The 11,261-nt window shown below is 41.3% G+C and overlaps 1 pseudogene across 1 annotated transcript; it reads left to right on the top strand.

Moving 5' to 3' along the window:
- Positions 1-1,162: 1,162 nt before the first annotated feature.
- LOC308352135 (ADP/ATP translocase 2-like) lies at positions 1,163-2,022 on the top strand (annotated as a pseudogene). The gene has a single exon. The product of its transcript is annotated as an ADP/ATP translocase 2-like (transcript).
- The last annotated feature ends 9,239 nt before the right edge of the window (positions 2,023-11,261 follow it).

Raw genomic sequence — 11,261 nt, 5'->3', positions numbered from 1 at the left:
ACAACCAAACTGTGGAAAGAGCCGAGATGCCCTTCAACAGATGAATGGATAAAGAAGATGTGGTCCATATACACAATGGAATATTACGCAGCCATCATAAAAGATGAATACCCAACTTCTGCATCAACATGGACAGAACTGGAGGAAATTATGCTAAATGAAATAAGTCAAGCAGAGAAAGTCAATTATCATATGGTTTTACTTGTTTGTGGAACATAAGGAATAGCATGGAGGACATTAGGAGAAGGAAGGGCAAAATGAAGGGGTGGAAATCAGAGAGGGAGATAAATCATAAGAGACTGTGGATTCCAAGAAACAAACTGAGGGTTTTAGAGGGGAGGGCAGTGGGGGATGGGTGAGCTGGGTGATGGGTATTAAGGAGGGCACGGATTGCATGGAGCACTGGGTGATATAGGCAAACAATGAATCATGGAACACTATATCAAAAACTAACGATGTACTGTATGGTGACCTAACATAATATAATTAAAAATTATACAAAAAGAATTATTTCAAAGGACTTTTGATTTTATTTTTAGTGGAATATTTTCCAAGAGTTAATGGCAACAATACTATAATTTTGAAATTATTTTATGTACCTGCAGGACAGAGAAAATTAGGAAATAGATTACTAGGGACCCAGATTTTCAGTGGAAACAACAAGAGACACAAATAGAACATCAAAAAAGAAAACTTGTAATAAACATTAATTTAAAACATCACTGAAAATTCATGATTTTTTAAAGGTGTGTATATAGATCCCTATCATTATCCTTGATGCAGTATCATCCTTAAAGTCTGAGCATCACTAGTCTGATTATTTTGATTTCCATAAACTATTCCCCAGTTAAATGAACTAGGACTTCCTCGAGAAATGGCTTAAGTACAAGGTGAGAGTAGAGTATCTTCTTGTGCAGAAAACATAGAAGTGGTCAAATATGACATACAAGACAATGGAGAGGAGCTATCACTGATAATATTTGGCCTATTTGAGACATCAAGAAGAATAAGGACTGCAATTCACTGAACACATTGAATCCATAAAAATCCACAAGTCTGCACTTATATTAAAAAAAAAAAAAAAAAAAGACCCCAGAGCCCTGGAGTTGCAGCCAGTTCCTACTGCACTCCCACAGTTACACGTCTCCTCTTTCCTTTCAACATGACAGATACTGCTGTGTCCTTCACCAAGGACTTCCTGGTGAGTGGCGTGGCTGCAGCCATCTCCAAGACCATGGTAGCACCCACTCAGTGGGTAAGCTGCTGCTGCAGCATGCCAGCAAGCAAATCACCACAGATAAGCAATACAAGGGCAGATAGACTGTGTGATCCGTATCCCCAAGGAGCAATGAGTCCTGCCCTTCTGCCTGGTAACCTAGCCAATGTCAATGGGTACTTCCATGCTCAGGCTCTCAATGTTGCCTTCAAAGATAAGTACAAGCGGATTTTCCTGGGTGGTGTGGACAACAGACCCAGTTTTGGCACTACTTTCCAGGGAATCTGGCATCAAGTGGGGCCACATCTTTGTGTTTTATGTGTCTTCTTGATTTTGCCTGACCAGGCTAGCAGTGGATGTGGGCAAAGCTGGGGATAAAAGGGAATTCAGAGGCCTCTGTGACTACAAGTCTGCAAATCTGGTGGAATTAAAGACCTAAACCAAGTTTAGGTAGCCTAATCCCTCAGCTACCAAGCTGCCTACTTCCAGATCTATGACACTACAAAGGGAATGCTTCCAGATCCCAAGGATACTCCCATCTTCATTAGCGGCATGATTGCACCATCCATTGCAGAGGTTGCTGGGTTGACTTCCTCTCCATTTGATGCTGTTTGTGGCCGTGTGATGGTGCAGTCAGGGTGCAAGGGAAGTGACATCATATATGAGGCACACCTGACTGCTGCAGGAAGATTGCTTGTGATGACAGAGCCAAAGCTCTTTTCAAGGGTGCATAGTTCAGTGTTCTCAGAGGCATGGGTGATCCTTTTGTGCTTGTCTTATATGATGAAATCAAGACATTCCCATAAGTTATTTCCTACTCTTTGCTCCTCATGAATAGGCATGTTGTATCATATAACGTGTCTTGAACATTACTGACAGGCTGTTGGTTGTCTGTTTATCAACAGCAACTATTTACTGGCTGAAAATGAGAAGTGATAAAACTTATCTGACCTGTTTTCTCTTAAAGCCATTTCCATGATGATGGGACTCAATTATATTTTTTTTTATTTCAGTCACTCCTGATAAATAAGTTTGAAGAAACAAAAAATATCGGAAATTTAAAAATAAGTAAGTAAAAATTTTTAACAAGAAATTAATCTATTTGCCAGCATTACAGGGAATAGATCATCTCCTTACTCAGGAAATCGGTAATTTAAGGGTAACTAGAATTTATCCTCCATCATTGGAAGGACGTATAGTGCATACTCAGTTGACAAATGGAAGTTTTTTTAATGTTTTGAAACAGAAAGAAAGGCATTCCCAAAAATGAATGAAGGGGGAATGACAAAAGTAGAAAATTACACATATAGCAAACTTTAGTGAGATGTTTTCGGGCAAGAATTATCAATAAATACTAAATCTATTAAGTAAAAGTGGGGGGGGGGGTGGCAGATAGGACATCTGCACAGAGCCAGAAGACCTGGCAGTGACAAAAGGAAAACATATTTGTACAATGGAAAAAATTGGTCACAATCTTAACCAAGTGATCAAATTAGCATCACTAATGGTGAAGGTGTGAGAGGTCATGTGGTCTTGAAATGGTACAGTATGAACTATGCAGATCATCTATGTGTGTCCTTACCAAAAGTATTTACCCTGACTCTACTGGTCTAGCATCTTCACATTGTCAATGTCATGAACAAAAGAGTCTAGATTAAAAGAAACATAATGACCAATGCATGATTCTATCGATAGTTGGATGAAACTGCTATAGAGGGCATTTAGGAGACAAAGGAAGTGTGTATTATAGACTAGTCGGCAAATGACCTAAGAAAATTTCATCTTTTTGGGTGCAATATGATATCGTATTATAAGGAAATATTCTTATTTTTGGAAGATATTTGCTGAATTGTTTGTAATGGAACTGTCATGAGATTGCAAATTACTTTAAAATGGTTCAGTAATAGTTTGGTAGATGACAGAGCAAACAGCAAAATGGCAACGTTTTTTCAACGTGAGTGATAGACATATGATTTACTATATGATTTACTACTCTTTCAACTATTCTTTCTGTGCAACTGAAAACATCTATAATTATAAAAATTTATAAGATTGTCATTTTTATATCATCTACTTTTTAAAAACACGTCAGGCATGGCCAAGCTTGCAGCTGCCAGTGGTCCCTGTGAGAAAAACCAAACGGGGTTAACTTCAAAAATCCTCTAATGTGTAAAGGCATCAAAGAGTTGCTGATACAACCAGAATTAGAGGGCACAGGATTCTGGAGCAAGAAGAACTGCGGAGAGATGTGCTGACTTCTGCAGCCTCTTTTGTTCTGGGAGATGTTTGCCAAATCTGGGCTCAGGCAAGAGGCGATGCACCTGGACTTGGCCTAAGCACAGGGTCGCTGCTGGAGGATGGAGAAACCAGACACCTTTGGTGGTCTCACGGAAAGACAAAACCAAAGACTTGAAGGGCTGATGGCCAGGCAGTAACAGTAGGGCAGAGAACAAAGTGTAATTCACCGGCTATTTTCTCCCTAAGACATTTGTCAAATTCTGGAGCTGTCAAGGGCATTATTAGCCTAAAACCCATGAAGAAATCTGCTGAAAGCTGAGGGGAGTTTTTGGCAGTGTATGTGAAGATTCAAGTTCAAGACCACCAGGGGAAGGTATCCCAGTGAACATACGAGCCTCTTGGTTAGAAGATCTTAAAAACTATCCTTTAGGTACAGAAGAAAATTAGAGGTGGACAGAACCTTTGAGAAACCGCAGCCAGTCTTAACTCTGCCTAATCCCTGAGTGGATCAGAGGAATCAGCTATCACTCCATCTGCTGACAGAGATTAAATGATAAAGTCTCTGAGAGCAATTAACGTCATCTGGATCCTTTACAATGACCACCACAGGTCTCCGTGCCACGTAAAGATGACAACATCCAGAAGCATAAAAAGAAACATCCCTTTTTGCCACTTTAAGAGCAAGAGGAGGGGTTCCTGGGTGGTTCAGTTGGTTAAGTGGCAGACTCTTGGTTTTGGGTCAGGTCATGGTCTTAGGATCGTGGGATCCAGACCCGTGGGGGGCTCCCAGGTTCAGTGCGGAGTCCGCTTGAGATTCTCTCTCCCTTTCATTCTGCTCCTCCCCCAACTCACTCCCTCTAAATAAATAAATAAATAAACAATCTTTAAAAAAATTAAAAAATAAAAAGAGCAAGGGGAAACTTCTTCAAACTTAGTCCTCTGACTTCTCACATCTCTTTGCCAATGCCTATACCAATCATTTGGTAAAGATGATGAGATGCTCATGACTGGCTTAAACTGATTAAGGCTCTTCATTCCCTTTACTCCCAATGGCCCTGGAGAGGGACTCAGCCTTTTTAGAAAGACATGGACCCTTAGGGGAGGATGAACCCAATCAGGCTCTGTTAGCAAGAAAAGAGGGAAGATAATGGAAAAGGCAACTAAACGATGTTTTCACATCATCTACCAGCCATTAGTATGGGATCTCGGGCAAGCTATTCAGTCTCTTTGAGCTGCAATTTTCTCATCTGTAAAATTTAGATAATGCCTCAAAAAGGCTGCTGTACATATTCAATAAGGTTATAGCTATATAAAATTATATTTATATGTAAATATATATATATTTTTTAAATTACCAAATGTCTAGCTTATTTTTAGTGCTTCAGTAGTGTTGGCTAATACTGTTTGCAATGGTTTTGAGTCTCCCTTTAGACATCTTCCAGCTGTCAGTGTCTTTTTAAGCAAGACAACTCAATCCCAACCCAAGTGCCAGGTGTGTACCCAACAGCCCAGACAGTAGGACTGGTACCTACCTTGTTCTTGCTTCTCGGTGCGCTATTCGGACACCTGGAGAGGCATCTCCAGGAAAGTGGGCCATCAGAGTGTGAATTGCCACCCACAGGGAAAACTTCTTTTCCCGCCATCACTTACTTCCTCTCTGGTCCCTAAGTCTGCCTTTCACAGTGTATTATTACTTTTCAATTAACAAGAGTACAGGATTCAGTGGTAAGCCAGTGGATGTAAGAACCACAGGACAAATGGCTGGTGTTCTAAGAGCTCCTTCTTTACTGAAAGATTTGGGATGGGTAGGGATGTAGAGTTAAATAGTTTAATAAGATTTATACTCTAATCAAGTTGAATGAAAGTAAATTTAATTTAATACCAAAGTAAATGTGATATGGAGAACACAAGATTATCATAGATTTTATAAATATGTAAGACTTGAGGAAAATTTCTGTTTGGAGTGACTGACCACTTTCCCTTGCCTTTAGGGTCACTGCATAGGAAAGGTTTCAGAGCACTGTGCTTCTGATTAAATGTGTATTCTGGACGTTTTCTTTTTAAGGCAAATACTAGGAATCTCTACTGAGTTTAACACAGAGTTTGTTTTGTTTCATTTTGTTTTTTCCTTTGAATAACAGGAGTGATGGGAATGCATGTTGGCAATGGCTATCTGTGGGGGAGGTGTCAGTCCCTGAAAGGCCGGGACAAAGGTCTCAGATGAGGGAAAGAGGAGAGTAGATACTATTTTGTCTAGAGCCACTCTCATAGGTTCAGCAAGATTTGATGAAACAATAAACAGTAGACACTAGATGTGTGGACAAATGCTCGTGGCTGTGCCCTCTGCTGTTTTTATCACTCTGGCCAATGCGCTCTAAGCAATGGTTCCTTCTATCGCCCAATGGGCACAATGGCGCCTCCTTTCCTGTGTTCACGGTGAGAATCAAGCTAAGGAAGCTGATGTACATGAAATAATCAGTATGGTTCCTGGCACAAAGTGAAGTGTTTAAGAAACGTGATAAAACCTATTACCAACTCAAGGGTTCAAAAATTTCTTTTTATGATTATTGAAATTTATGTCTATGAGTGAGGATTCTGTGATCACAAGGACCGCTATTTCTCCCTTATTGGAGGGACACGCCTGCCTGTGATAATTCTAACACCAGGGGCATATTTTGTGAAGGAATTATCCCAAGATAACTCAGTCTTATCCTTGATTATGTAACTAATTATTCTTTGTAACCTGCTCTGAAACAGGAGAGTTTACTAGTTAAATTCCTTTACTAGTTAATACAACCAAGTGTGCTGGATATAAGCAGGCTGGAGGCGACAAAGGTAAATCAGATATAGACTGACTTTTAAGATAACTCACCCTCAAAAAACCCTCCAAAAAACAAAGACAAAAACCAAAAAACCCAACTCACCTGCCAGGAGGGGAGATAGGGCTGTCTGTATCCATCATAGCAAGATAGAAAGTGCTAAGTGCCTCAAGGTTATAAATAAAATACCATGAGAGTTACAGAGAAACCACATGTTGTTCCCACTTCAAAGCCAGACAAATGAAGGGGAATGAGATTTTTTTTAAAGATTTTATTTATTTGACAGAAAGAGCACAAACAGGGGGAGCAGTAGGCAGAGGCAGAAGCAGGCTCCCCGCTAAGCAGGAAGCCCGATGTGAGGCTCCATCCAGGACCCTGAGATCATGACCTGAGCTGAAGGCAGATGCTTAAATGACCGAGCCCCCGCCCAGGTGTCCCGGGGAACAAGATTTAAAGGAGGAATATTCTCATCAAACTACTAATAGACACTCATTTGGTTTAATATAATAAGGCTGCTGTCTTGAAATCCTTCATAATTTTTGAACAAGGAATCCCACATTTTCACTTTTCACTGGGTCCTGCAAATTATGTAGCTGGTGCTCGATGAGACCAGGAAAGTAGGTTGGGAACAGGACAGGGTTCAGGATCTATCAGAGCAGAGGTAACAAAGCAGTTGCTCTTAGGGTCCTGGATTCCTCCACATCTGCTTACTATTCCTGCTACCAGCAGTAAATTATCTCACAATTTACTGCATTTATCATTTGGATTTTGCCTAATTATGGCTTTTGCTTGCTGGTAACTTCTCAAGGACCTACTGCCTCATGGCCTCTTCGCTTGCCTTCTGCTAACTGTGCAGCTATTTCTTTAGCTTACATGAACCTGCGTAACAGGGACTGTGATAATTATATCCACTCCCTTAGCCCTTCCAACAGCCCTCTGAGGAAAATACTGCCATTACCTCCGTTTTACACATAAGGACCCCTGAATTCTTATACAATAATGGTAAAAGCCACACCATACCTAGGAACAAAGTGCTCTCAGAGTGAATATACATACTTGAGCAACTATAAATTTGGTAGTATATTTATGATTTCCAGGAGGAAGTAACAACTGAGCCGAGGCTTTAAAGATCAGAAGCTTTTTTTAGGCTAAGAAAGACAGGGGGTTAGTCCAGGCAAAGGGAACAGCATTAGCAAAGGCATAGGGAAAGAGGATATGTTTCTTCTGGACCAGACACGACTACTAGGGCTGAACCTAGAGGTTCCAGGAGCTAGTCTCTGAGGAAGGGGTGGCATGGGTAAAGAAATTGGGAATATAACTTGAGGTCATGCACAGGAATTTGGATTATCCCACAGAGGACCATAAAGTATTAGATATTGGGGAGAAGAGTGGCATGAACAGTTGTTTTTAAAAGAAAACTTTGGCATAAGAGTGGAGGATGGGGGGCAGGAGGTGGGAAGCAGGGTTGAGGCAAGGAAGCAAAGGATAGGGGGAGAGGCAATAATGGTTGCAACGGTTTGAACTGGTACATCGAGGAAACCGATGGAACGTGCACTCCAAGGAGAGCCTGACAGAAGTGACTGAGCCCTAGCAAAAGTGTGTAGACAGAATTCAAGGTGGTCAGAACTGAGGGGAGGCTCTGTGATGACAGAGGGATGGGCAAGGGTCAATGGTGACCATTGGAAAAGAATAATTAAAATCAGTGCTTTTTCATGTTAATGACTCAAAGAATCCCAGTCAAGATGCTCTGCTTTGGCTGATGGGACAAGGGATCAGGAGTAGTGCAAGGCGTGGGAGAAGTGGAAAAGGAATTTAAATCCTCCGGTCTGCCAGAGCTAGGGAAGAGGGGGAGTAGGCAAGGGACCAGTGTGGGTTGTCAACAACTTCTCGGCATTTTCTCTGGCTTCCCCACTGTCTAGAGACTAGACGCTCTCACAGCATCCATCTTCCAGGTACACTGCAGTTCTTCACCATCATGATAAATTAAATTCCTTTTCAGCTTTGATTTTCTTCAAGCTCACAGCAGACTAGAGTGTGCAAAGTACAAAGTCAGCCGGTCTGACTTACAAGAGGCTGGGACATCCTGTTCCATAAACATCTGTCATGAGACCAAAATAACCCACATCTTTAGTGGCCAAATTTTAACAGCTATAAACTGCTTCCTGCTTTTAGTACAGAATCACTGACAAAATTCTTATTTTTGGGGTCCCACTGTTTAAAATAAAGGGGCATCTGAGTGGCTCAGTCGGTTAAGCATTTAACTCTTGATTTTGGCTCAGGTCAGGATTTCAGGGTTGTGAGATTAATCCTCATTAGGGGTTCCGTGCTCAGTCTGGAGTCTAATTCTCTCTCTTTCCCTCTCCTTCTACCCCTCTCTCTGCTTGCCCCCTCTCTCTCTAAAATAAATAAAGCTTTAAAAAAAATAAATAAAAGGGGTGCCTGGGTGGCTCAGTCATTAAGTGTCTGCCTTCAGCTGAGGTCATGAACCTGGGGTCCTGGGATCGAGCCCCACATCAGGCTCCCTGCTCAGCAGGAAGCCTGCTTCTTCCTCTCTCACTCCCTCACTTGTGTTCCCTCTCTCATTCTCTCTATCTCTGACAAATAAATAAATAAATCTTTTGAAAAAATAAAAACATTTCTAAAAATACAAATAAATGTATTATAGAAGATTCAAATATGTGTGAAGAAGAAATTAAAAGTCATCCACAATATCATCACCTAATGAAAACTACCAATAACATGATACAACCAGCCTGCTCCATACACACATTTTTCATATATCTTGCAGTCAGTCGTACACGCTACACTATTTTTCAGCTTTCTTCTTACCAACATTTTGTGTCTCCATTAACAAGACAATGAATATGATTTTACATTATTCTTTTTTTTAAAATTTATTTATTTGTTAGAGAGAGAGAGAGAGCAACCACAGGCAGACAGAGTGGTAGGCAGAGGCAGAGGGAGAAGCAGGCTCCCCGCCGAGCAAGGAGCCCGATGTGGGACTCGATCCCAGGATGCTGGGATCATGACCTGAGCTGAAGGCAGCTGCTCAACCAACTGAGCCACCCAGGAGTCCCTGATTTTACATTATTCTTAGCTGTAAAACATCCTCACGTATAAATGTTAAAAGTGATTTTTTTGATTTCATAATGTTTATTTCATATTTTCTTTTTTTAAATTTAATTTTTTTCAGTGTTCCAAAGTTCATTGTTTATGTACCACACCCAGTGCTCCATGCAATACATGCCCTCCATAATACCCAAGTAATCTCTACCCCCAATGTGGGTCTCAAATTCACAATCCCAGGATCAAGAGTGGCATGCCCTGGGGTGCCTGGGTGGCTCAGTGGGTTAAAGCCTCTGCCTTCAGCTCAGGTCATGATCTCAGGGTCCTGGGATCGAGCCCCGCATCAGGCTCTCTGCTCAGTGGGGAGTCTGCTTCCCCCCCACTCTGTCTGCCTCTCTGCCTACTTGTGATCTCTGTCAAATAAATTTAAAAAAAATCTTAAAAAAAGAATCATTAAGAGTGGCGTGCACTAGTTGTTTTAATCTGGTTGTATTTATACCTTTTCTACCTTATATTTGATTTTCTATGTTCTCACCTTCTTAAGTCTTCCATGTCTGTCAATCTTGTGCTTTTATTTGCCCAGGTCAATAGGATCTGTATGTCTCACCCATGGGCCAGTGCTTCCTGCTCATTAAGAAAGTCCAGTCTCACATCTACCTAGCCTGTGATGCTCCCCTCCCCAGACCTGCTGCCACCTGGCTCTCTTCCCAAGACTCTCTAGCTCTGCCTGCAGACCATGGTCAGTCACCTAGCATTTTAAAGAGAAGCTTGCTATGGAGATCATGATCTTCTCTTTACGTTATAGCCCAACATGGAGGGAAACCTTCCTTTCCCAGGCCATATATCTAAGTGTAATCTTTCCCAACTGTCTTGTAAATACCATCTTCTGGAGAAAGAGAGGAGAGAAAAGGAGAGGGGTGGGGAAAGAGGAAGACAAAGGAATGGCTTGCTAGTTCAATGCAAATTCACTGAAACAAAACATAAACACCAAGACCTACTGGTGCTCAATCTATAATATCAGCCTTCTTTTATACTAAACCCAGCTCTCTTTGTCTTTAGTTCCAAGTCTTTAAAGATTTTATTTATTTATTTGACAGACAGAGATCACAAATAGGCAGAGAGGCAGGCAGAGAGAGAGAGAGAGGAGGAGGAAGCAGGCTCCCAGCTAAGCAGAGAGCCTGATGGGGGGCTCAATCCCAGGACCCTGGGATCATGACCGGAGCCGAAGGCAGAGGCTTTAACCCACTGAGCCACCCAGGCGCCCCAGTTTCAAGTCTTTAATCTTGGGGAAATGACAGCATAAAAGCCCTGTGATGTTAAGTGTTAGGTCACTAAGCGGCCATTCACTGATATCTCAGTATTGATGTCAGTGGATAAGGAGAGGCACCAAAGAGAGGAAGGCTATCTGATATCACCATATTGTGGAAGGAACCGATAAGGAACATTGTGTCATCTTGGGTGGCTTATATAACTCCTCTATACATAATTTACTGGATCTGTAAAATTGAGTGCTCAATAAATGCTAGTCTATTTTTTTCAGTACCTCATACAGTGTTGGGCTTATAACACTTACTTGATAAGTTTCACAGAATGGATATTAATTGAATGTAATCATTGTTGCTATGGTAGAGGTATGTATTTCAGACTATTCCACAGTCTGTTAAAACAAACAAAGGCAGATGACATCATTGTTCTGATTCCACATTGTCCAAGCAATCTTCTGACAAATTTGAGTTGTCTCAGGGCAGGCATGCCCAAGCATTCTGATTATTAGAAATGACTAGTCCTCTTTTAAAATGAATGAGCATTATCTTGCTTGGTTTGTGTCAGTCAGTCCTTTAGAACCTGGTCAGTTCTTGGTGGATCATATTTTGTCCTCCACAAATAGTTGTTGAATAGATGGATAGATGAATGAATCAATA

Source organism: Martes martes (assembly GCF_963455335.1).
Source record: "Martes martes genome assembly, chromosome: 11".
NCBI lineage: Eukaryota > Metazoa > Chordata > Mammalia > Carnivora > Mustelidae > Martes > Martes martes.
This window is presented reverse-complemented; position numbering and strand designations above follow the sequence as displayed.